The 27987-nt window shown below is 41.7% G+C and overlaps 1 long non-coding RNA gene across 4 annotated transcripts in view; it reads right to left on the bottom strand.

Moving 5' to 3' along the window:
- LOC129785031 (uncharacterized) overlaps positions 1 to 27641 on the bottom strand; it is a 158750-nt gene extending 131109 nt beyond the window's left edge. For all 4 annotated transcript variants that reach the window (XR_008748457.1, XR_008748454.1, XR_008748474.1 and 1 more), the window contains exons 1-2: positions 25316 to 27641; positions 22286 to 22366 (exon numbers count right to left, since the gene is read on the bottom strand). This is a non-coding gene — a long non-coding RNA (uncharacterized LOC129785031). The remainder of the gene's footprint in view (positions 1 to 22285; positions 22367 to 25315) is intronic.
- Positions 27642 to 27987: the final 346 nt, after the last annotated feature.

The raw sequence follows: 27987 nt of genomic DNA, 5'->3' as shown, positions 1-27987 counted from the left end.
CTTATCATCGTGTACATTTTTTTCTTTTTTTGAACAAAAAGTGTCCTTCCAGGCCTGACCAAGGTTAGGTGTCATTTAACTCAGACAGACAGGTACCACAAGACTTGGAAGGGCCCTATCACCCTATCCAAACTTCACCTTGCTACTGACCAGCATGCTCTGCTGAGATTTTCTCGTTTTACAGACCCCACAACACCAGAAGAAATTCAAAGTCATCAGTCATGAAATTCCCACCCTCCATAGTTTGTCATGGACTTGTCTCCAGTCTCAAAACACAATCATGTGGGGAAAATACGGGAGAAACCTGAGATACAGTTGCAGCAATGCCTCCCTTAAGTAAAATCAGGTTAAACCCCACAAAGCTGAAGGTCTTTTGATTCACAAGGACATGCACAGCACAGATATTTTAATCAGTCTCGGGGACCACAAACTTACTGATGAAAAGCTGATAGGATGGGAGCATTAGCAAAGAATGCTTTGTGTATGAATTTGATTTCTAAAGGAAGTTGAAGGAGAAATTATTTCTCTAAGCATGATGCCTGGCCCGGAACAAAGGGGAGTGAGCAAATCGTGATTTTGATGTCAACGGTTCGCTCCTTCCTCTCTTGTGCTCATTTTTTATTCCTTGGAAGAGCACACTCAAACTGCAAGTGTAGAAGATGAGGAACTTGGATTCAGCTACAAATGTTGGAAAAACATGGCTTCTCTGCTTCTAATGAGTACAATATTTTAGTCCTTTATGTCTCAAAGAGGTTATGAAGATTTTGTATTAGGTAATAAAAGCAACTTAGCACAAACATTTATGTATGAATATATGCACTTGATGATTTTTATTCAAGGAGCAGGTGTATAAGGTAAGGGCCAGGAAAAGGATCAGCTGTAGCTGTCACCGAAGGTAATGCAACACATCATTGTCTCCTTGTAGAGGGTTAAACTGATTTTCTTAGACATAACTGTCTCTTTCCTCACAGTTCTGCCACACATTAAATGTCTTGGAGCTGATAAACCCTGGAATACTTCACCCAGGGACATGTTTTCTCACTGTAAGCTCTGCAGCAAGTTTTATCCCTGCTCAGTTTCCTGCAGTGGCTTGGGTCAGTCACAGGGAAGATGCTGAAAAAATGTTGACTTTTTGTCAGTGAAGGGATTTATCTCGAGAGTTAAATTCTATTAGGTTTTTTTCATTGAAGTTTACAATAGGTGAACAATATAAGGAAAATAAAATCCTCCACCAGTTAATATGACATTTGATGCTTTCGTGTCTAGTGTTAGATTAATTCGCACAAGGGTGAAGTGAATAAGCAAGAAACAGCTAATAAGAAAATTAGCTTTTCCTCTCTTACACAGGTTTACAAATCATTAATAATTCAATTAATTGTAAGGTTTTGCATTTACACTCATAATAGTAAAAAGAAAATCAAATCTTCAGCTAACAAAGTAGCTTTTTTTTTTTTCTGAAATTTGAGGGTAACTCATAAATGGCTTTTTATAAGCATCATACTGAGAACTGTAGAGGGACATGTTCCATGTTGCTAGATCACCTTTCAGCAAAACACAAACAAGTGATAACTGTAAAGACTGATTCAGTTACTAGTTTTATTACTGAGCAAAATCCTTGCCTCAAAGTCAATGGAAATCTTGCTGTAAAGGTCTGGAGAACTAACAGGTTTTACTTTTTCCATTAAAATTTAGGGCTAATGATTTCACCACAGATATTTTTTTTGACAGATACACAGTCACAGCACTTGAATATTAAAAGCTGCTCTATGATCTCCTGAAAGCCATCCTACTGTCATTGCAAGCTTGTGCCATGTTTCATGCAGATTTAAAATTTTCAGGGGACTGCTAAAACTATGCCCTATGTGAAGCACACAGTAAAAGCATGCCTAGGGTAAAATAGATATTCCCAGCAGGCTGAACACATCTTTGAATGAACTGCCTTACTGCCTTTGCAGCTAATAAAAGTCTTGAGTTTTTTCTCCAACCAGCCTGTCTCTTGTGCACTGGCGTGCTCTACAAAACTCAGCCTTTTATAATCAAAGGTCTGCATAATACTGCCAGCATAGTTGGTAGTCTCCATTTTGCAGCTCTGACAAATACAAATTTACATAATAGTCTTTCATTTCTATAAAACTTCATTATTCATGACAAGCATATTTCCGGTTTTCACAACAGAACAAAAACTTGTATTTTCATTGTGCCAGGATTTTCAGCTTTTGTAGCGCAAAAAAATAATGCCTTAATTAGTTTTGCTATTGCTAGCTAGAAGGTGAACAGAGATTATTTTCTTCATATGCATCAACTCAATGACAGTTGAAACTCATCTGGGAACTAAGAAAGGAGGAAACTACTATTCCTCTTTCCAGTCACATGTAAGAGCTGGAGAGAAGAGAATGCTATCTACGACTGCCAAAACGTAGCAAACTTAGGCCTAGGTCTTCCAGCCTATTCCCATATATATTTCAACACTATTTTCACCTGTTGATATCTTTCCTCCTTTCATAGAAAACTTCCTGTCCCCCACTTCATCATTCTTCCTTCTGCTCTTCACAATTTAGGTATCCAATAATCACATTTCCAAATACTAATAAAATGCCTGTATTTGAATAAAATTCTTTAAAGTTGGAAAATGTAAATCCTATGCCCAACATATTTCAGGTACTCTAATAAAATTCAAATAACTTACTGTAGATTTTAAACAAATTATAATTTTTATCCGAAATCCAACTTGCCAAATCCAAAAAAACCCCACATCTTAGCACCTAAGAAATATGGCACCCATTAAAATAACCTGACTAGTCTAAATAAGCCTATATAATTAATTTTATCAATGTGTATGAACAGAACTAGAGGCAGGCCCCATCTATGACATATAGACGCTGTATGTGGCAGCAGAAGTTCGCTGACTGGTTCTCCAGGCTGGTTCTGGCCTCATTACCTGCCAGGAACCATTGAGGAACTCTGTGTGCCTGGACTACTCAGTACATATGGTGAATATTTTCCTTTCCCTGACAGAGTATCAAGTTGGAAGAAGATGAGACCAGAACCCATATTTACAAGAACACTTTTTTCTTAGCAAAGCTGTTATTAATAATAAAATCAAGCTGTTAATTTTAACAGCAGATGACTACACACAATACATCCACTTCACACAGCTCGCTCATATGCACACCAAGACACTAACTTGTAGTTACCAGATTGGAGCTACAGCTGGGAGACCAACCCCAGCCATTTCATCAGAAGCAGAAGATTGTACCGATACAACAAGGGCTTCCAGGCAGGTGTTCAGAAAGTGCTTCAAGCGGTCCTTTCAGCTGGTGTATAGATACACCTGTAGTTCCTGTCTGCAGATAGCAGCTGCCACTGTCTCAGATGTGGTGTGAGTCACGCATCCCATTGTTGACCCTGGTGTTTGCTGGTGGCCTTCAACAGATTTGGCTGACTCTCATGCTAATATATCCATGTCTGTGGATTCAACAGCTTTACTAACCCCTGGACTTTATCAGATTTGGGGAGCCTTTCAGACATGACCTCTCAGTGCTGTCTCAGCGCTTTCCCCTCTGACTTTCTATCTGCTGGTGTCTGTTTCTAGCTCCACATCCATAAACACCTACAGAATCCATTCACGCTCACACAGAAGGGGCATTTCCAACACACACAGTGGAGATCTGATGGTTCTGGGAAAAAGCAGAGCTATTAGGCAGTACCGTGTGAACTGTACTGTTATGTGCAGTAGCTCAAGGGGACCAGGCGTGCCAACAGACCTGTGAAAATCAGAGTAAAAGCTACAAACTGAATTGCTTATAGTGAATATGAAACTTTTGTTAGGAAAACAATTAAGAACTATAAGGTAAAGTCAATCAAGTGGGGGATTTAAAATATTAAGTAATTGTTCAAAAACAAGCTCAAAGTCAGGCATTTAATAATCATTACACAGAAACAGCTTTGAAAATAACCTGAATTTTGGTATCTGTTTTGATCATTCATCAAGAGAACATCGGCTAAATTTCATCAGAACAGTATCAGCTTTGTAGCTGATATCTCAACACTGGAAAAAGCAATTGCTTAATTTTCCCCCATGGGAAAAAAACATGGAAGGAAACAGAATAAATCACATGAATCTGTGTGAAATCAGAAATGTCATTATTTATGAATGTCATATGCTTTTAAATCCCACCATCAGCTAGCCAGCAACTTCTTAGTCCTGCATCACGCTGAGCATTCAGCATCAAATGAGAGTACTGCTATACTAGCTTGCATTTAGTTATAGCTCTCAAACTACCTTAAAAAACTGCCCAATATCCTTATCCTCATTTTGCAGAGAAGAAATTGAAACACAAAGTTTTATGATCTTGGTGGCAGAATCAGGATACATCTGCTTATATTCTTCCTGGAAAAATACTAACTATTTTAAAATTTTTATTTATTTTTTTTTTTAATATGGAGGACTAGAAAGTTGGGGCCACATATTGCTTCAGCTCTCCTTTGACGAGAAAACCACTAATCCTTCTCAAATTCCCTTATTCACTTCATTATCCCACCACCACCATCACTTTTTCCCATACCAATTCTTGGTCACAAGTGATAAAAACCTTCAGTACTAATCTTTCCAATGAAAAGTTTCCTTTCTGGCTTCAGACCTGTCACTTATAATCTCACAATTTTCACTTAGTCCCCTGCTTTCTATAATGAAAACTGTCACAACTGTAATAAAAATAATTTTGAAAATAAAGTGGTTTTATAATGAAGTTCATAAAGGAATAAAAACTTACAAAAGTCAATTAATAAGAGTCCCATGGCCCCTATTCACAGTACTATACTAAAATTTTCTCACAGAGGAGAAACTAAGCAAAGTCAAGCAAACATGAAGATAAATTTCATCTTAGTGAAATGTCTCCAAATGTCTGATAGCTCACTCCCCCACCCCATCCATTGTTATCAACTTTATTAAGTAAAATAATCCACTGAATAATTCATGTGAATAGTCTTCATCTGGAGCCTATGTACAATGAGTTCCTTACATGTGTTTTGCAACACATATGGTAGGAGACCAGCTGGAACCTGAGGCCTGGTAACCCCCTAGGACAAAGGACTGTTTGCCCAGAGAGGGCTGGACAAGGCAGGAGATGAAACCCGAAGAGAGAACAGGGAGTGGAGACCCCCTGAGCCTGTCTGAGAGATGTCTCAAGCACTCAAAAGACTCATCAGAGGGACCATCCAGCCAAAGGCTGGCTGGTGGCCCAAGAAGCAGCGGAGTCAGCAGACAGCAACTCAATTCAAGACCAAAAAGACTTGCCCCCGCGCCTATAAGGAGCATGCATGCTAAGTTACGTAGCAAGCACAGCTCATTTAAATACAAGCTGGTCCACACTAAGGGATAAAAAAGGCATGTGCCATTGAGGGGAATAATAAAAGAAGAAAAAACTTCCGGATGAGCACTCCTATTGGCTGGACCAATGCTGGAACTCAGACCTGTGACCTCTCTTCTTTTTTTCTTTTACCTTTTTCTAATAAGTAACACAAGACATAAAACTTTATACACGTGCCAAGTGATAAGCATTTCTGCTACCTACTTATTTACCAATAAGCCTAGCTATGGAATAGAAGTCCTTGTTTACCTACAGATCTCAGTTGTTGTGCATACCCTACTCCAACCAAGGGAATCAGTGAATCTGAGTCACTCCTCCCTCCTTCTTGGCAGGACGTGTCAGCATATAATCTTACTTCCATTCTCCAGCCAAAAATAATGTAATTTTGGAATAGATTTCTTGCCAAAAAGCTCCAGGTTCACTTTTGGGGACCGTTTCACATTAAACTCACTATCTGCAACAAGATCTTTCAATACACTTGTTCGCAACATAGTTTCAAAAGCAACAAAAGGACACTGAAGAGATAAGTGCATTTCAGATTTTATCTGAATAATCCTGAACTACTCTCAGCGTTTGCCTACCTTTGTGGAACACCATCAGCTGGATCTAATCTGAAAAATACTCTGTGATGCCAAAATAGGACTGTAGCAAAGTGAGTGCAGTCATCTGCTTCACTAGCCATACAGTGAGACCAGTGCCAACAGAAAGGTGCTTCATGCTTTCTTTGCCAGGAGCCTAGCCTCCCAGGAAGGAGAAAACACACTTTCTGCTATATTTCACAGGTTGGGGCGGCTCCCATGGCCTGTCATTGAATCAGTTCTTTGGTCAGGGGTACAACCTCCTGTGCTAAAGCTCCGTTCTTTCCTTCTGTCCACCTATGCTGGCCTGGACACACTAATTCAACATCTGATGCAGGCTGAGGAAGAAATTTTGTGTTTAAAATTATTTCCATGAAACATTCAGCATATAGACACAAAGTGTCTACAAATACCCAAAGATCTCATAACTCCTGCACCCCAGACTCTATCCTACGCTTTTTAACATTCTGTGCACTTAAATGCATGAGCTTGATATTCTGCCAGCTGGCCACCATTTATTTCACTCTAATGGAATCAGAAAGACATGAAGCAACTTTACAACCTTTAAGTAAGCAAAGACTAGCCACCCAGATCTTTTTATATTATAATGTTCTGTTAATCACTGCTCTCCCTAGCTTTTTGTACAGTATGTTCTGCCCTCACAACTGAACTGCACTTGTGGCCAGGAAGAACACCTTACCCTTAAATTCAAAATGTTTTCTGTCCTGCTCAGTTCTGGGATGGGGAAGTAGATTAACCGATTCAGCAGCAAAAGCCTGTCAAGCGAAATTTTCATCCTTGTTTTTCTACCTGAACCACCTCTGCAAAGCTTCCAACAGCTCCTTGCCTGTATCCCCACTCAACAGGTCTATTCCCACTGCTCCATCTCACTGCTCTCCAATAAGCAGAGAATTTCTTGCTTCCTGAACTGCAGCAGAAAAGTTGACGATGGTGTTAACGAAGAGAAATGGAAATGGCTGTGTGCCCTAAAAACTGTGTACTAATATCACATCAGAACTGTTGTTTGGGACTGGCTTCCCCATCGCACAGAAGGTAAGCTCCTGGCTTGTCAACAGCCATTATTCATAGTTAAGTTACGACAAGCTCCATCTGATATGTTGAGAATGCTAAAAAAAAAAGTTCTAATCTTACAAATAACCTATAAACTTCAATGTGTGGCCAATATACTCTCCTTTAGGCTTCTGCTATAGGGTGAGACAGTCACAGGAATAGGTCAGCATCCATTCAAGCACTTCAAATAACTTTTTCATTGTCTTCACCATTAGCACCAAGGGTTGTGTATATGGGCAGCCCCTGCTTATCTACAGAGAAAGCTGAGATACATAGTAGAAGGAAAGCTGGTTAGAGGTGCTTAAACCAGTGGGTACTAGAGGTGCTCAGGTCAGTGCTTACAGGAGGGTGATCAGAGCTGTTCAAGTCAGCAGTAAATAGCTGTTTGGTACGAGGGTTACAGCTAGAGAGATGTAATTGCATTCATACACATTGTGCTTGGTGCGTTGATAAAGGGAAAGCACATGGGGTTACAAAGCTGTCTGAGTTCTGCTTGGTGGGCAATACGTGATATGTCCCTGAGAACAGTTCTTCTGCTGACTCAGAAGACACATGGAGCCTGGAATAAGCCTAAGCCTAGCCTTGAATACTGCAAGCACTAGCCATTAATTGCTGGTCCCTCTACCCCAGCCTGGGTGACAGGAAGAGGAGAGCAAGAGAGGCTACCTGCAGAGCAGCACCTTCTGGCAGCTGGAATGGCAGCACTGCTTCTGCATGCCTCCTGCCTTGAGTACTGCCTCAGCCTGGCTGCAGAAGCTCATGATACAGCTGCTCACTGCTGGATTTCACAAATCAGATCCATTATGTTCTCTTACTGTATCTAACACGGGCTAATGCCTGAAGCCACGTTGGTCTTGAAAACAAAGATGGGACAGAGTTGCAATACTCAAGCACACAGTCTTTTTCCAGAAGCAGGATGTCTTAGCAGGAGGCTTGTTTCAGAGTCAGCTGCATTGTATTGGCTTCCTGGAAGAATTATTCTGAAAGATTTTTTACCTTTCTTTTCCATTTGGGGACAAAAATGTTTCAATTGTATAATTCAACACCTAAACATGAACAGCTTCCCACTCCCCAAGTTTGAGAGCCAGAAGTATCATTTTAAAATAGCAAGCAGCAGTCTTTGTGACAAGGCAAAATGACATGGGTTGGCAACAACTAGCCACATCACCAACAGACAATACTCACTTGTCCATAAAGCTTTAAATTGTAAATTACAAGATAAGTCCTTGCCTTGCTGTTGCTCTGAGAGACCTTCTATATGCTTCTAACTCCCACTGCTGTCCTACGGCTGGAAATGTAAAAGCCTGGACTTAACAGCTAACCTGAGCTCAAGTGCTCTAGTTTGTCGTATTCGTGCTGAAAGTCTCTGCTGTTGACCTGTTGTAGGTTGGTTACAAGTACCCTCACAATGATTATTAATGTTATGATGGATCAAATTTATTTGTACAAAGCTCTGCCAAGGTTAAAAACACTTTATATAAGTTTGAATGGGTATGTTTAAAATGGGCACACAAAGGAATTTGCAGATGCCAGCCCCATAAAAACAGCATCTGCAAGAAAGTGGTTGTCACTGTTTAACCCCAGCCAGCAACTAAGTACCACACAGCTGGTCACTGACTCCCCTGCCCCACCCCAGTGGGATGGGGAGGAGAATTGAAAAAAGGTAAAATCTGTGGGCTTAGATAAGAACAACTTAATAACGGAAATAAATTAAAATATTATAATAATAATAATAATAGTAGTAGTAATAATTATAATAATAACAACAGCAACAACAATTGTAATGAAAAGGGGAGAGACAGAAAGGAATAAAACCCAAGGGGTGGGAGGGGAAGTGGTGCACAATACAGCTGCTCACCACCCATTTGCCAGTGCCCAGCCAGTCCCTGAGCAGCCAGCTCCTCCCAGTTTCTATACTGAGCGTGATGCTCTATGGTATGGAACATCCCTTTGGCCAGTTGGGGTCACCTGCCCTGGCCGTGCTCCCTCCCTGCTTCTTGTGCCCCTGCTCACGGGCAGAGCACAACGGGGAACTGAAAAGCCCTTGATTCAAAGTAAGCACTGTTTAGCAACAACTAAAACATCAGTGTGTTATCTATTCTCCTACTAAATCCAAAACACAGCACTGCACCAGCTACTAGGAAGAAAATTAACTCTATCCCAGCTGAAACCAGGACAGTGGTCCTAGATTATGTAAGAGATCTCCTCTGAGAAATTACTTTTCTACCTCTGCTTTTGATATTGAGACAATTTCCCTCATGTATTTTATCTTATCTTCCAACAAAAACATAAATTCTGGATGAAGGAGAAGAATCACAGTTTCCCTCTGATGAACCTCCCTGCTGTCCTAGGGCTACAAAAACCAAAGAGAAATGAATGACAGAAAGCCTACTTGAGGAGATCCTTCAGAAGGATAAAGATGGGTTAATTAAAACAAAGAGAAATGTGCTGAAGTTTTCTAGTGCTGAGAGGAATTTGGCATCTCAGGAACTCTTGGAGAGCTGTCAGATGCTCAGAATTAAGATAGTTACATAAAAAGGAGCCAGGAGGGCCTGGAGGCAAAGAAATGCACATTAAGACAGGCAGAAAGATACTCTTCCTGGTTCTGGTATTTGTTTTGTTGGGCACCACTCACAGAAGGAAGGCCAATACTTTGCTGAGCGCATAGAAGGATTTAGTGGGTCTGAGGTGCTGATCCCTCAAGTGCAGACACTTCGCCTGCCTAGTCCTGGGAAAGTGATGGAAAGCCCCAGTTCAGTGTATCTAACCCTCAGAATCTCTTAGCAGCAGTGATGTGCTTCTGGCAACAACCTGCACAATCCCATCAGCTGGGCCAGGGGAGACAGTGAAAAATTCACTTGGAAAGCATCAGTATGTGGACAGTCCCCACATATTTTGGAGCAGCTGGCTCTTTGAGATCTAGCTGTTGCTTAATTAGAGGGGTCATAGAAACAGCTCTTCATTCCCCCCAGACAGAAGATTAGGACACCAAGCAAGCACTTTCAGAAAGATTGAGGCTCTTGCACTAATTCAGTTTCTGCTGTTCATTCTGCACAGAGATCTCATGCAAAACTCTCTGCCCTCAGGATGATACAGTAATATGAGTTCACTCACATGAACCATCTGACCTGGCAAAAAGGACAATTAAATTGTTCAAAACCAAAGTATTTTAAAAGTGGGGAAAAAATCCTCACGTAATTGATGTTATTAATATTTTTACACAGCTTTCTAGAGATGGCCTAGCTACATGAAATACAAAAAACCCAAATAAATTATGACACTAGAACTCACACTTTCACTGAATCAGCTATGCAGGGAATATTGACCAATTATTTCTTCATAACAAAATAAACCTGACACTATCCTCATCCACGCAGAAATTGCAAAGCAGGAGTTGTGAACTTCTTTGTAAGCTAAGAATAAAACTAATTCAGCAGAAACACTTTGTTACAGTCTATCCAATAAACATATTATAGATCTTACAACAATGAGGATTCACTTTCCTATTCACACTTGCATTTGTTTACTAAGTCTTTGAAATTCCTCAGAATCTGACAAAGCATGGGCTGGATAAATGAATTGTGAGGTGGACTGAAAATGTGCTGAACTGTCAGGCTTATAAGAGTTGTGACCGATGGCACAAAGTTCAGCTGGCACAAAGTCCAGCTGGAGGCCTGTCACTAGTGGTGTATGCCAGGGGCTGATACTGGGGCCAACACTATTTAACATCTTCATGAATGGGCTGGACAATGGGACAGAGTGCACCCTCAATAATTTTGCAGATGATACAAAATTGGGAGGAGTCATTGACACACCAGATGGTTGTGTTGCTGTCAGAGGGACCCTGACAGTCTGAAGAACTGGACCAGTAAGTACTTCATTAAATTCTTCAAAGTGAAATTCCAAACCCTGCACCTAGGGTGGAATAACCCCATACACCAGTACAGGCTGGGAGCTGACTAACAGGAAAGCCACTCTGAAGTAAGGGATCTAGGGATCTTGGCTGAATGTGAGCTAGAGATGTGCCCTTATGGCAAAGAAAGGAAATAGTCTCCAGGACTGGATGAGGGAGAGCATTGCCAGCAGGTTGAGGAAGGTGATGCTTCCATTCTGCTCAGCACTGGTGAGATCCTACCTGCAGTGCTGCATTCAGCACTGGACTCCCCAGCACAAGAGACATGAACATCGTGGAGCAAGCTCAGTAAAGGGCCACAACGATGATAAAGGGATTGAAGCACCTACCATATGAGGAGAGGCTGAGGGAGGTAGAATTGTTTGCCCTAGAGAAAAGGAAGGCTCAGGGGGGATCTTGCTAATGTGTATAAATACCTGATGGGAGGAAGTAAAGACAGACCAGATTCTTCTCAGTGGTATCCAGTGACAGGACAGGAGGCAATGGGTACACACCAAAATACAGGAAACTCCATTTAAACATAAGGAAAAAAAATTCAGTGTGACAGTGGCCAAACACTGGAACATGTTGTTTAGAGTGGTTATTGAGTGTCCACCCTTGGATATAATTCACAAACATGACTGGACATGGTCCTGAACAACCTGCTCAGGTTGACCCTGGTCCAAGTAAGGAGGTTGGACTACATGATCTCCAGAGGTCACTTCCAACTGGCTTTAGACTCCTACCTCAAGATCTATTGCTTTTTGTAAGTAGTAAGCTCCGTGTGAGCTAAGAAGAGGAGACGCAAGAGGTACTACTTAGAACACACTATTTCATCATAAGTATAATCAATGGCTATATATTTTTGCATGTTTGTGTCTTCTGGCTGATGTCTCCCTATGTATTTTTATATGCATTTAAGTATTCAGCAGTGTCCCAGATTCAACATTTTTAGCCATCACAACCTTGTACTCCCTGAGTAGCAGAACATAAAATATCCATATAATGTGGACATCTAGCTGTTTATGTCAGTTCTGAACTCACTGCACTCTCAGAGGTTATTCAGAAACAGAAAGAGGCAGACACAACAATAAAGGAACCTTTAAATCAGACTGCAGTTTGTAAATTGGGTAGCAATAACCCTTTAGCTACTTTGACATGTTATTTTACCCCTGTAAATCTAAAAGAAAACAACATTCTCCAGGGACATGGCTTAGTATTTTCACTAACTGATCTCTTCCTTTTTCTTCATTTTCACTTTTCCCATTTCCAGCAAACACAGCACTATTCTAAGCCAAAATGCAGAAAACTCAAACCATTTACAAGTTAAGTGTCTCCTTGGGCTGCTATCACTGGTCTTTTTGCTAACCACACATTCAAGTACACATTTCCTCAGTGCCTGCCTTTGTGAGATCATTTTTTATTATCAGTGGACTCAATTCAGTGTTTGTTCCTCTTCCAGTCCATAGAATCTAAAAGCTCCAGCAATGCAATGGGGGAGGTGAATAAAAACAGACAGTGGGTCTTTACTCGTTGTCACAGATATGATCTACCCTGTGGGTAGACCTTTCATGCTTGAAAAGCCAGATGGAAAGGCTACCTCCATGTTAGTGGAAGCAAAAAAGCCAAATGTCTGGTGACTACAAAGAAAAAGGTTCTTTGAGAGGGGTCTTCAACTGAAACATTTCCCTCCTTTGGCTAAACCAGAAGAAATATGCTGACCTACAAGGTATTCTGCAAAATTCACCCAACAAAGAGAGCAGAGATGGAAGATACAAGAACGTACTGGGTCAGACCAAAGGTCAATCTAACCTGACAACCGCCTAATAGTCACCAAATGTGCAGTCCCAGAAGAGACTAAAGTCTGAACAGTTAGCCTGAACAGAGACATGCAAACAATTCATCTTGAAGCCTGCGCTGCTACAGAGACCAATGCGAGATACCTAGGGAAAAGCATTAGAATAAGGTAGTGCTACATCCCATGCATGTGAGAGGAGCCTGGTCCAACTTTCAAAGTAACCAGCTGTGGTTTGTGGAAGAAGATATTTCAGCAAGGCTGTTACACATACTAATAGTGTCCCATAAGCGGGTCCGTTAGCCAGTGCACAGCACCAATTCACACACCAAGGCTAGGTATTTCTTTTTATTCTAGTTTGTGCAAAGTAGGGAACTAGCTGGTAATCCATGAAAACCAGCTCATCTCTTAACATATAGTAAAACATTTTATACACTTTGAACAATTGTTTACAATAATGTTTAGTCACATTTAATTCTCATCAGTTGTCTCCATTCGAAGGTACAGCATTCTTTTTTTTCACTGCACATGTTCTGTGGGGAAGGGGCTTTGTTAGGAGGGAGCTTTCTTTGCTTGACATGGATCTTTTAGTATGCTATTTAGGGTAGTTCACACATAGTTCAAGTAATTTTCTGTTTAGTCTCATTAACCACTTTTTTCTCCTTGAGCTTATCTTGTTACTTCTTAGCTTGACATATTTATGGTGTCTATCCCTTCTCCCAAGGCCATGTTTGTTAACTGTTTGTAACATCCTCTGCTTTTCCAATGCTCTCTTGTCTAAATCTCAAGTTAAATAACAGACTGGCCTCCTGTTAATCACTTACCTGTGATCTGGCTGACCACACCATGACTTTAAAGGCATTAAGTGCAAAGAAAGACAGGAATTTATGTATTTCACGTAGATCAAACAACAGCTGCAATATCCTCTTCCATTCTAGATGCCTCCATGATTACAAGGCAAGTAGAGCACAATGATAAGTGTGCTGTGCTCATACACCTTGAGGAGTTCACAGCCTGCAGTGGACACTATAAAGCTGTCAACATGAACACAGTGAGCCCAAATATATCCCAGAGCCTCAGTAAGAAGCATGAACCTGGGAAATTTGTGCAGCTATAGTTGGTATGGGATAAAGTTGTCAGAGACTTGTTGCACGGTCTTCTCCCCTGATGGATGGCACCTTGACTTTGGGAGGGCCACATCATCCCTGCAGAATGGCTATGCAGAACACTCACTGCCCCCTGCCTGCAGCAGCTCAGGCAGTGCTTTTGAGCAGTGACTGGGGAGCCAGATGAGGAGAAGAAAGAATGTTGAACCACACCTGAAGTGGGATCTCCTTCCCACTAAAAGGTGGTCCACAGAGCCCCTCTATTCGACAGGGAGAGGTCGATGGCCATAACACTCCTCCTCTCTCCAACACAGGACTCTGCAGGGAAGGGAATTGTAAGCTGGCCAGCCTCATATGTCTGTGGATACAATTCTCCGAGCTCCCTCTAGGGTAACTGGAGAACTGACAGATACCCATCTATCCTACTTTTTGTGAAAAACAAGCTCTGAACTACGCAGCCCACCAGGCCATGGTGGGCAGCAAGCCCAAGAGGTAAAGCTGAACTTGCCATCAGAGAGACCTTGGAAACCTCCTGGGGCAAACACTCAAGAGCCCACTGGAGAACATGCTCTTCTCCACACTTTTCTCCAGGTGACCCCATGACCCAAAGTCAGTGGTAGGGTCAGTGGTGTGTTCTGACATAGAGATCTCTTCATATCCCTGAAACTCCCCATGAAAAAATATTCTCACACTTTTTCAAGAATTGAGCCTTCATCTTCTTGAATATAATGTAACACTACTTGTTGGTCTGCTTCCATGAAGCATGGAAATCCTGATTTTGCTGTGGTGTTATCTTTTCACCAGAGAAACCTTCAGACTTCTCGCTACACAGGTCAATGGCAAGCACTGTTTCTTCAGAGTCTCAGGTTATGTCTGACTGGATCTTCAGGGAGCCTGAAGGAGTTTATCACAACTGCAAAAGACTGCAGCAGAAAGGACAAATGCTTAAGTAAGAGAGGCTGCTAGAAGACAGGAAGGGTTCAGCAAGGGTAGATTGCAACAGAAATAGGACAGCTAAAGAAATTAACACGTTTCAAGCCAGAAGAAGGATGGACAAAGGAGCAGCAAAGACACAGAGATGAGGGATAGCAGCTAAGAGCAAATACGAAAGTGCGTATGAAGAATCACTTCACCTCTGTGCCTTGGGAAGATCTTCCTAGAAGCTGTGCTAAGGCACATAAGACAGGGGAGGTGATTTCAGACAGCCAGCATGGCTTCACCAAGGGCAAGTCTTGTCTGACCAACCTAGTGGCCTTCTGTGGTGGAGTGACTACACCAGTGGACAAGGGAAGAGCTATGGATGCCATCCCTCTGGGCTTCTGTAAAGCCTTTAACGTGGTGTCCCCCCCCCAAATCCTTCTCTCTAAATTGGAGAAATATGGATTTGATGGATGTGCTGTTTGGTAGATGAGGAATTGATGATCGTATCCAGAGGGTAGCGGTCAACAGCTGAATATCCAGATGGAGATCAGTGACAAGCAGTGGCCCTCACAGGTCTGTACTGGGACCAGTACTGTTCGATGTCTTATCAATGACATAAACACTGGAATCAAATGCGCCTTCAGCAACTTTGCAGGTGACACCAAGCTAAGGGGTGCCGTTGACATGCCTGATGGACAGCATGCCATCCAGAGGGACCTGGACAGGCTCAAGAAGTGGGACCATGTGAACCTGGTGAGGTTCAACTGGGCCAAGTGCAAGGTCCTGCATCTGGGTCTGGGCAACCCCCAGTACCAATACAGGCTGGGGAGTGAAGGGATTGAGAGCAGCCCTGTGGAGAAGGACTTGGGGGTACTGGTGGGTGAAAAGCTGGACACGAGCTGACAATGTGTGCTCACAGCCCAGAAAACCAACTGTATCCTGGGCTGCATCAAAAAAGCATGGGCAGCACATCACGGGAAGTGACTCTGCCCCTCTGCTCTGCTCTGGTGAGACCCCACCTGTGGTACTGCACCCAGCTCTGGAGTCCTCAGTACAGAAAAGACATAGACCTGTTGGAGCAGGTCCAGAGGAGAGCCACAAAAATTATGAGAGAGATGGAACACCTGTCTTATGAGGAAAGGCTGAGAGAGCTGGGGTTGTTCAGCCTGGAGAAGAGAAGGCTCCAGGGAGACCTTATTGCAGCCTTCCAATACTTAAAGGGGACTTGTAGGAAAGATGAGGACAGACTTTTTAGTAGGGACTGTTACAAAGGACAATGGGTAATGGTTTTAAACTAAAAGAGGTTAGACTCAGACTAGAAATTTTTTACAATGAGGGTGCTGAAACACTGGAACAGGTTGCCCAGAGAGGTGGTAGATGCCCCACCCCTGGAAACAGTCAATGTCAGGCTCAATGGGGCTCTGAGAAACCTATCTCATTGACGACACAGGGGCTCACTGCAGGGAGGGTTGGACTAGATGACCTTTAAAGGTCCCTTCCAAACCAAATGTTTCTATGTAGCAAATGTTCTCCACAGTTTGAGAGTCTTCTAATGGTACAGGATTGTTCAGGACACACTGGAGGGTCTTTGCAGTAGTGAGAAGCAATCTTTGCTTTAGACTTTTGTGGTTCCTTGTGGGTTGGATGCATCTGGTGCGTACCTGGAACCACAGCTTTTGGTTCTGTTTCTTCCAAAGGATTTCAAATGTGGATCACACACACCAGAATTACCCTTTAAGATGAACCAGCATGCAGTAAATAAGGGCAACCAGATCTGCTTTAAAAGCACACTACTGCTCAGAAACAAAGCGATACAGTAGATGCGCTCAATGTTTGTTTAAGGCCATTGTATCTCTACAATGGTTTGTGGATCAATTCTCAACTACAGTGAAGACTGAATCTTGACAGAAGATGAAGACAAATCTTTGTGATCAAAGTGAAGGCAAATCTTTGATGCATTCTGAAGCTGTACTCCCCTAGGACAATCTGGTTTACAGATAGCAGGACAAGGAACTTGTAATAGGAGTTCACAGTGCTCTTCCTAGGGCATCTGCCTGGAAAACAGGCTTCAAGAGATCAGGAGACTGCTGCATGACTTTCCAGGAAATGTTGCTTCCCTTTTGAAATGCCTTGTCTACCACAGGAATCACATTAACAATACCGACACTCTTATCTATCCTTTAAAAAACGAGTTTTCCCAGAAGGAAGATAATAAAATAAAACCAGTAAAAGCTTAAAAAACAAAACAAAACCAACACCACCAAGGAATTATTAGTCTATTAGCTCTGTCTATGCTACATAGATACATACCAGTGAGAAATTTTATTAACGCTATTTATGCTACATGTAAAGTGCTCAAGTAGCAGTGTATTTACTGTCATGAAAAACTGCTGAAAGCAATGGATGTTTCCATTTTCATTTAAATCAAAAGTCTCCATGTGTAGTGTCACTTCATAAAACCAAAGTTCTAGAGAGACCATATTTAAAAGATGCATAAATGTGGCACCTCATGGAAATGGAAATATTTTATAGTTGTTTTATTGTTACAAAATTTTGATCTTTATGTTAACATTTATAAATATAAAAATGTGATTCTTTTTTACCAGTATGACTAAGAAATTAGTGTTTCATTGTCAAAAGCCCAGGGACTGAAGGTTTCTCAGAATTTCTACTACACACAAGGAATCAACACCCAAGAATATAACTGTGTCACAGGAAAACCAAAGCTGAATGAATATTGCAAGTGCAGAGCTTCTGGCAGGAGGATTACACAGCAGAGGGAGCAGTTGCCCTGAGTCACTTTTTTTCCTTCCAGCATTAGCACTGCTGTAGCTGCAAATTATTCTAAGATGAGTTTGTAGATCAGCACAGTAGTTTCTATTAGACCAAACACGACAGCTGAAAAAAAAGCCTTCAAGAACAGCAATCCTTTCTGAGTATAGCTGAGTACATACTGCGAACAAGAACTCTGTGTTTACTTAAGATAGGCATGGGTAAAGCATCCAAGAGAAAAAGCAGCCTGGTACCTGTGAAGGAGGAACCTTGTGTGTTTCTGGGAAAGAAAAACAGATAATTGCTGGCGTGAAACAGTGGGAGTTTGTGGGAGGGAAGATTATCATTCCCTATAAAAACAGTATCTCCACTGAGCCTATGGTTTACGGTAACAATTCTAGTTCCTAAGATTGTCCATAGAAAGTATTTTAAGAACAAGGGATAAGAAATCAGGGGTGAACCAACTGTGTATGTGTGTGTTCTTCACTAGTTGTCTGTGAGAGTTTATTCTGGTACGTGGTCATTGCTTAGTTTGACATATGAATTTTCCAGAACACCATTTGGTGCAAAGGATGAACAAGGTTACATTCTTGGCAGTGAGAATGCAGCAGCTAGAGACATGGAAGATCAACTCAGGGGAATATTACTCTTACTAAGAGACAGGAAGACACTCCAATACAGAACATACCCAGAAAAAGTGCAGCACGTTTCACAGCACTGTGATTACAGAACCTGCAAGAGAAAAATGTGCCCCATGCCTTACACAATGAGGTCACTGCAATGCAAATCTCTTGTAGCTCACACTATTCCCACATGAGTATGGTGAAATCAGCAATAAGATGAGAGTAGGTGGACACACTCCGTTATTTTTATTAATATCTGAAAGCAACACTTACTCTCATTACATTTTTAAAATCTTTACCTTTCTAAAAGAGATAAAATACAGCAAGTTTTCTGTTTGCAGTCTTCTGCTTATCAGACTATATAGTCATATACATTTAGTTAGACCAAGTGTTACTCTTGGTTATCTTTTCTCCTACACCCTTTAATTCTTTCAACATAATAAAATTAAACATTTCAGCCTTTCCTTCACTATCTAGTCAGATCAGTTACAGCACTTAAACCTGAGAAAAGGATCTTTGCTCAGCACGGGTCCCAAGAAGAGCTACTCAGTCGTCTGTGAAATAACTCATCAGTTTATGATTAAAAAACATATCCAAATTATTTTCAAAAAACCAAGAAAATTTAATCTATAAAAAGCTTCCAGAAGTCAATAATAGTAACATATAAGAACCAGTTTTATCATAACTACACCACCTGAAGGTAACCTCCACCCATTTTAGAGACCAGTGAGCTGACAGACGCTGCCTGCAGCATCAACTTCCTCTAAAGATCCACTTCTCAAGGTGGATGGCATCAGTGTCCTGGCCAAAAGCAGTGCATGTGCCTCCAAGTATGGCTACTACTTATACCTACCATGCAGGTGGCCACATTCTCACTTGGCTATCCTGTCACACACAGCAAGGGTTCTAACTAGCAACAAGTAAAAAACAACGATACAGATTCAGCACTGAGACAGGCAAGAATCACCACAAAAAGTACAAATGGGTGACTGGCCAGCACCGTAGCCCAGATGACCAGTAACTCCACACAAACTAGTAAGGATCTGGCCCTTTGTAACAGCTGGTTTCAGGCCAAGGAAAAAAAAAAAACCAGACATCCATAGGGATGGCTGTGAATTGGCCACTCTCCATCCACAAACACAGAAAGCTGCTGCAGTTCAGCCCACAAGTGTTCTTGGAATCTGCTTGCTACAGCTTTAAAAAAGGTCAAATAGAAGGTGCTCAAAAAAATAGTTATGCTGTGATAGCTCTGGCTGCTTTAACAGGGCAGCCAGCTCTGCCTTGTGACAGACAGCTGGGAAATGCAGCTAGCAAGGGACTGATCTGTATCCACGGTTAAGCACTTGTGTTTCACACAAGCACATAAATTGTGCAACAGGAATTTAGGGGATGGAGCAGCTGCATTATGAGGAGAGATTTCTCTCCTTAATTTGGAGATATGCAGGCTGAAGGGGATACAACTGAGAATTGCAAAATCATGAAGGTGAGAGAAAAGTAAGCGCAGGAGTGTTACTTACCAAACCTTGCAATACTAGAAGTATTGGGCACTCACTCAAACTATGTGCAAAATTGGTTTAAAACAGACAAAAGCAATAACTTTCTTCTACAAACACAGCAAGTAGTGAATTTCTGTTCACGTGGGACTGACGAGGCTAATAATATCAGCAGGCTAGACAAAAAGAGCAGGCTATGCAAAAAGCATTGATTTATGGCCAGCACTTCCAAAACAGGTAAGGGAATGGGTACAAGTATACCTCCTAACGGTCCTAATCCAATGACTGTGGATGCTGGGAAAGAACGAGTGGAATGCACAACATGAAATGGTCAGGATCGCATTCTAGCCCTATGTAGTATTGTCTACTGTTACTATCCAAGGCAGAAATACTAGTCCAGGTGAGCCACAGGTCTGACACAATAAGGCATTTCTTACACTTTTGTGTATGAAGCCATGGCTGGAGAAAGGCTGTTGGCAACAGAGGCCTAAGAGCCCTGACTCACTGCAGGAAAAGGAACTGGTGTGGCTTCCCCTGTAATGGCTGTCATACCACATACCATACTTGAGAAATGTGTGCAGAAGTTATAATGCCACAGACATACATTTTGAAGTTGCATTTCCCAGCTGTCTGTCACAAGGCAGAGTTGGCTGCCCAATTAAAGTCAGAGCGATTACAGCATAACTCTATTTTCGAGCACCTTCTATTTGATCTTCTGCATCCAAACAACTCACCTCACAGCTTCATAAAGGAGGTATTCAACAATGACAAGCCTGTCCCTTTCTCACAGTGTGAAAGCACAGAGTTTTAAAGGAAAGATCTGTCATTTGCTAGCATTCAAACACATGCTGGCTTCCTCTGAGCACAACAGATTTCACCTGTTTCCTTCCTTCTTTTAGACCCTGCAGCTGTGACGGATATGTTACTAACATGCATACCACATGTGCCACACATCCCTTTATCTTCCTCTCTCCATTTCTGCACCCCTGAAGAACCGAGAGGAAACAAAGCTGGCCAGAGTCATCTGGATGGATCCAAGGCACAAGCAAAGACTCATGAGACCTCACAAATGGACACAGCTACTGCTACTCCTAGGTATTAAATGCCACCTCTTTTCCCAGAATTTTCCATAGCTACATATGTATTTATATACTACACATCCCAAAAGCCTTCTGGAATAAAAAATACATCCCAGAAACCTTTCCTCAAGCCTGAGGAGATGTCTATTCCCATTCTCTCTGCAGCCTGCCAGGCTAGTGGGAAGGCACAACATTTTTTATTACTGAGATCTAAAAAAATATGACCATACAGCAGGTCATTTCTTAGCATTCCAAATTTAACCTAAAATCACAGTGTTGTATAACACCAGAAGCCAAGCACTACCCTGAAGCAATAAAGATTTTATCTAGCTCCTGCTTCGATGGGAACTAGACAGCTGAAATTTGTCCATAAGTGTTTGATAGCAAGACTGTTACACTGGCCCAGTAGCCTAGAAAATGAGTCCTTGGAAATTACAACAGGAAAGAACCTAGTAAAACCACCCATTTTCTTCTACCAGGCATCACACAGGTGTAAGCCATTCTGTACCCTTAGAGTGAATCCATTCAACAAGATTGCCTGAGCTAGCAGAGACCTGAGCTGGATGATGGAAGTCCAGCCCAGGACTAGGATCCTTGCCAGTGGAAGTCAACAGTGAACACTGTCAACTCTTCTAACATTGAGAGCAACAAATGAGAAAGTTAGGTTCTCAACATAAGAAAGCAGTTGATGTTTGCCAAGATCAGTTTTTTCCAAATACTTTTTCCTCACAAATGAGCTATTCATGAGATGACCTCCCTCCAACCCCTAAAAAAAAAAAAATAATAATAAAAATAATAAACCCATATGATCCTAAAGTCATTCTGGTTGTGGGAAAGGAATAGCTATATAAAAATATTCCTAAAAACAAACAAACAATGAGACGGAAAGCAGAAACAGGATGACATTAGAACATGTTGAAAGTAACCAGGCCTCAGCATCAGACATCGAACTCACTCCTTGGTATCAGTCATCAAGCAACAAAGTTACTGCTTACCAGAGGCTGTCAGAACACATAAGGAGTTTCACTGATCAGAAATGATCTCTAAATTTCAAGTTTTATAAATTCTGAGTGAATCTCAGGCCATTTATTAGGAATTGCTTTACTTTTCATTGTCCCGAAGGAAAAAAAAAATGTAACTATGTACATTTTCATTACTAACCACTAGATTACATTTTCATTACTAACCACTAGATGTCACTCCTCCCATTTTGTTCTCACGTTTACGACATCGGCAACGTTTTTACCCGGGAAAAATGTTTTGAAGATGAGGCTTAGGTTCAGCAGCATTTCCAGTTGAAGAGGGTGCAAAATACAATCCTCATAGTTATAGGTACAGACTTATTAACTCTCCAATTAATTTCCAATTCAAACACTAACAATGTGAACACAGATGGAAAGCAACACCTCTCGAGCCTCTGCAGAGTCCATTATACTGATGGAGTGTGAGCCTTGAGCCCTGCAGTATATATTCCTTGTATGATACTCCCTTGGAAAAGTTATATTTTTAGTCCACAGCCAACTAAAAAAAAAAAAAAAATCAGCTCTTTGTACTACACCCTAACTTCTATGTAAACCCAACCTTACCTCCAAAATCTGCAGTAACAGGTTCTCTCCTCTGCGCGAATAGATCGCACTGTGCGGCATCAAGCACATTCAATACGATACCTACAAAAAATGTAATGCATTAGTGAATGCAAAAGTATCATTACTAGGAGATGAGCAGGTTTCAGCAAACCAGGGTAATAGTGAAGAACTGACTGTAAAATTCTTTAAGGATAAAGCTGGATTTGTTGTAATTTGGCTGGGATTCTCTTCAGAATACTTCCTGTGCATTGTTTTCTGGTCCTTACTTGGCATCCTAATGTGCCAACTTTCCTCTAAGCAAGGAGACATATATGGGAAGGGAGCAAAGACGAAAGACTGAGACATTGGTAAAATAAAAGCAGAGCTGTATTCAAGACCACTTTCATATTGGAGAGTGCATTTTCTTTTCTTAAGGGCCTATACACTTTAATTTCTGGGAAACAGACTGGAGAACGCAGCAGCCTCTCTGGTCTTTTTCTTATGCAACATGTAACTCGAGCTTGCAGAGGGTCAGTTTGGAGAAGGAAATGCTGCCGACTCCTACAACACTTTTCAAAAGGTTTTGTTCCATAAGCTTTTCCATTTTTCAGTCAGAGAATTGCTCCCCTCTCATGAGAAATTTTAATGGAACTCAATTTAAAAAGATCGCATTTAGAGGTTTTCAGCCATTCTCTACATTTAGTGTTGATGTTAACTCCTAAGGCAAAAGGTGGGACTTTGGCATCAGGAATACACTGCAGCAGCACCCACGAACACTCACATTTCCTCACACTTCCCGTGCTTTCAGAGATGGGATAGAACACTACTGACTAATGCATTGTGCAAACAAGACAATGCTTCCACATTGAAGAGAGCACCAAAAAAATAACACCACCTTCTAAATAACACCATCTTCACGTTGTTAGTTATTAAGTTGGGCACAACAGGACTATGAATTACTAATGAGGTGGGGGGTGGACAGGGCAGGACAGAATCAAGAACCAGGAGATTAACACTGACAAAAAGGATGTACCATTTCTTAATAGAGATAAACCCATTTTTTAAATGAAACATTTCATTCATATTCTTCTAATACATTCCTCAATGCATAACAACTCCTTTCAGTCTATGACATAATAGGGCAGATCAGTGCATTCCTCCTCTAACCTCAATGAAGAAAAGCAAGATGGAAGTCCAATCCATCAACATTTTATTTGCATTTCCAATGGTGAAAAACAAATTAAGTGTTTCCTTAGCATAACTAATCCCATTCCAGCCAATGCTCTCCAGTCCCCAAAACCCATCTTGTTATAGGAATTAACCCACTTTCCAAAAAATATTTAAGAAGTCTTTCCAGATGCACGGAAATTTTATTCACTTACAATTTATGTAGCCTAGAAACAAAATTAAAGAAGGTTGGGTTGTTGCTTAGGAGAAAACTCACACTGAGTCCCTGCTCTGCCAGTGTCTTCCTGTGTGATCGTGGACAAGTCACTCAGGACAAGTTTACACCTCAGAGCAGAGCATGATGCAGAGCACTAAGCTGTGGTTTCCCAAGCCAGGAACCACAGATGGCACAGCACTGCTGTAGCAGCATGAACCAGAGTCAGCGCTGGTACATTCAGGTAGCATTGTATGGACGTGGTTCTAAACCAGTTACCTGGCTCACTCCCCTGAGCGTATTGCTCAAGGTCAGTGATCACACAGCCTGCTCAAGTGTCTTTTCACCCACAGTAAGAGCACGTACTTAGGTTTTCTATCTCATTTCTTCATTTGCAGAATGGGAAGAGTAGCACTTTCGTGTTTTGCAAGGATGCTGCAGGCATACAAACAAGAAAACTGGGGAAGCATGGACAGAACAGAGTACCAAAGAGGAGGGAATGCAACACAGATCTCCAAAACCCATTCAGCACTTGAAAGTTTCTTTGCTGAATAGCTTGATCCCAGGCTTCAGGTGGGGAGGGGATAAAAAAATCTATTACCGCTGAATGACAAAGTTAAAACTGGAAACACAAAAGACCAAACCATGAACAGAAAACTGCTCAGGACCAATGTGACTGAGAAAATAATCAAAAATTTCTTGAGGAAATACCTTTGCTTTTGGGAAATGCCAGTGTATTGAAATTTCTTGAAAAATATAAATTTCTGCTAAGAAAGGTTACTCAGGTTCAAGGAGAATTTTCTGATCAAAGCAAAAGGGAGAGATGCCAATTCCAGAATGTACTGATGATCTGCAGAGTCAATGATAAGACTTAAGTTCAAATCACATGCATGAGGCTTGGCACAGGGAATTGAACCTAAGGCTCCACATAAGTTCCTGACCTGGCTAGTGTGAGAGTAGTGTTTTTTGCATGTATAATTGAATGCTCATTCTGACCCATGTAAGAGAGACTCACATTATAGCCCAAGGTCAGCACACCTGTTTGGATGCAAGAAATGTATGTTTAAATTTCTATTTCACACAAAGCATTGCTGAGATTGGAAAGCAGTTCTTCCAAAAACCTAAATAAATACCCGGTGAGTGGTATATTCGTTATTCTGGTTCCAGTTAAATGTTTCAGAAGTGTCTGTTCTGTACCAGTGTAAAACAGGAAAAAGGTTTTATGGGATAGGAGCCTGTTTCCTCTCCACCTCTAGAAAAAATATCAGATAGACAGAAAGGAAATTAAGAATTTTATGATAGAAGAACTGTCTAGCTTTATGCTAAAGCTCACTGAAGAAGATAATGAACTTTAAAATCATGTACACGTTTTCAATTTATGTTCTACAATTTTTTTTCTAGTGTAACTTCAGGTTACTTCATGTCTCTTTAGCTCTCATATAGAAGAAAGCTCTGTTAACTCTTCTGTGACTTCTAAAACTGGAGTTTTCCACTCTTCAGAAAACGAAGCCCCCTTTTTTTCCCCAGCTAAGCAGAATACTTTATACGCAGAATACTTTATACCTGTTAGCTGTTCAACTTCATTTCACTAAAGTTTGATGTGAAACCGTATCAGTCTATGGTCTTTCTCTGAAGGAGACAGCTGAACTTTAGAAAGCATTTCTACTTACAGCTCTTTCACTTGTCGCCCAGGTGTCATGATGCTTTTTCTGTTCCCTATTTGGATGAATAAATCTTCAGATGCCAGTTCTGCACACAACCCAAAACTCTAGCTTTTGGTCTCACACCCTGCCTCTAAGCTGGGGTGGCACAGAGCATGCAAGATGTTTACTTCCTTTCACAGCCCTGAAACTCCACACCCAAGCCCTTTCCAAGTCTCTTTCATCAAGCAAAGTTATTTTTTAAGAACAGATTAGAAACTTCAAATAAAACAGTCCAATTGCAAAGTTCTGATCACCATCTATAGTTGTTCTTCTCATTCCAGCAAGTCTGAAACTTTCAGCCTTCTTGAGTCCCCTTGTGTGCATCTCCACGTGTTGGATGATGCATGGCTGGTCTAGCGACCATGTGACAATACAGAGAATGCCATGCCAAAGTGCGCTGGATTATGTGACAACTCAACAGGTCAACGATAAAGGAAGGTAAATGCAGAAGTTACATAAATATTTGCTGACATTTGATAACTTGACTGGATCTAAGTCTCCTCTCTCTTAGATCTGACCTATGCAGGAAAAGTAATCAGTATGACTGCACCCAAATGGGAAAATGTGCGGAGTCACTCTATCAGTCTCTGAGGACGTCATTCTTTGCTGCCCACAGAACAGGGCTATTCTGGCACTGCTAAGCCAATCAATCTCGCAGACAGACTAAAGGTTACATCAGCTTATCAATCAAATAACAGAAGCTTTGCTGTTATCTTCAGAGATAGTCCTGATTAGAAGCAAAACAAGAACAGAATTAGGGGCAAAGGTAGAATTCCTGCTCTGGGCAAAGATCTCCTGCAGCATATGCATGCTGCTCAGCAGTATATTGATCTCATCAGGGTTTTCTGCACAGCAGAGAATTTCATCACACATAAAGACATTTGTATGAACAGGCTAAAGGCAGTTGCAAGCTGAAGAAAACTAAACACAAATAAAGGAAACTGCCAAGCCCACAGCAAGGGGGTTGGAACTAGTGGAAACTGTGCCTGCCCATGGCAGGGAGGTTGGAGCTAGATGACCTATGAGGTCCCCTCCAACCCAAACAATTCTGTGATCCTATGAAACAGCATACAAACAAAAACCACCACTTAACACGAGTTTTAACCCTCCATCTCTAACTGAAAGGTAGTTCACATAATGCGTAATAAAGATATTACAAAGAAACCTTTCTTTGTAATAAGAAAGCCACTTTCTAAAGCTCACTTTGTAAACCACACTGCTCTGATTCCATACAAATACACAATATTTCTCTCATTTAAGAACAGTAACTGGAATCCAAGAGGCTGTTTGTATGAGCAACAGTCATTCACGGAAACGAGTTGAGCTTACTTCACCACCAAGAGAGCCCTTCAAACCAGCAGAAACTCTCCCCACCTTCAGTGCTCATTTAGGCTATTGATTTTCATGCACAGAAGAAAGGACCTTAAGGTCATATAGGTTCTTCCCCTCCCTCCCAAGATCAGGATCAACTCTAATTAAATCATAGAATCATTTACATTGGAATAGACCCTTAAGATTATCAAGACCAACTATAATAATTCCTGACTGATGGCAGATGAACAATGCTTGAAACTTTTCAATGATGTGCACTCCATATTTTGCTGAGACCATTTCTTCCAGTGTTTCACTATCCTTATGGGAAGTTTTTTCTAACATATAACCTGAATCTTTCTCATTACATTTTAAACACTTAATACTTCCTGTCCTATGTGCCCTAGAAGTGCAAGACCTACCTTTTTTCAGGGACCTTTTATATATCTAAAGACTGTACCCTCTCAGGCTTCTCTTCCCCTAGATTCAGCTCCCCCACTTATTCCACAGATAAAGCAAGATTCATGTAAATATGTTCACAGAGCATAAGTACTGTGAATCCAAACTAACACTATATCTCATGTAATGGGTTTGTATAGAGAATTTGTGACTAAAAAGCTATACAGGTTTCCTCCCCATCCCTTCACTGATGTATTGGGCTTGCGTGTCAAGGGTTTGGTAGCCGGGTGGCTACAGGAGTGGCTTCTGCAAGAAGCTGCTAGAAGCTTCCCCTGTGTCCAATGGAGCCAAAGCCAGCCAGCTCCAAGACAGATCTGCTGCTGGCCATGACCAAGCCCATCAGCAACAGTGGCAGCACCTCTGTGATAACATATTCTAAAAGGGGGAAAAAAACCCTGCACAATAATTTGCAGATGGAAAGAGGAGTGAGAATACGTGAGGGGAAACAACTCCGCAAACACCCAGGTCAGTGCAGAAGGAGAGGCAGGAGGTGCTCCAGGTGCTGGAGCAGAGATTCCCCTGCAGCCTGGAGTAAAGCCCATGGTGTGGCATGCTGGAGCAGGGGGATGCCCGAAGGAGGCTGTGACCCTGTGGGCACCCTGCACTGGAGCCTGCTCCTGGCAGGACCTGTGGCCCCATGGGGACAGAAGCCCCAGCTGCAGCAGGGTTGCTGGCAGGGCTTGTGGCCCCACAGGGGACCCATGCTGGAGCAGGCTGTTCCTGAAGAGCTCCCAATGGGAGGGACTTACACTGGAGCAGTTTGTGAAGAACTGCACCTCATGTGAAGGATTCATGTTGGAGAAGTTCACGGAGGACTGTCTCCCATGAGAGGGATGCCCTGCTGGAGCAGGGGAACAGTGTGAGGAGCC

Source organism: Falco peregrinus, chromosome 1, assembly GCF_023634155.1.
Source record: "Falco peregrinus isolate bFalPer1 chromosome 1, bFalPer1.pri, whole genome shotgun sequence".
NCBI lineage: Eukaryota > Metazoa > Chordata > Aves > Falconiformes > Falconidae > Falco > Falco peregrinus.
This window is presented reverse-complemented; position numbering and strand designations above follow the sequence as displayed.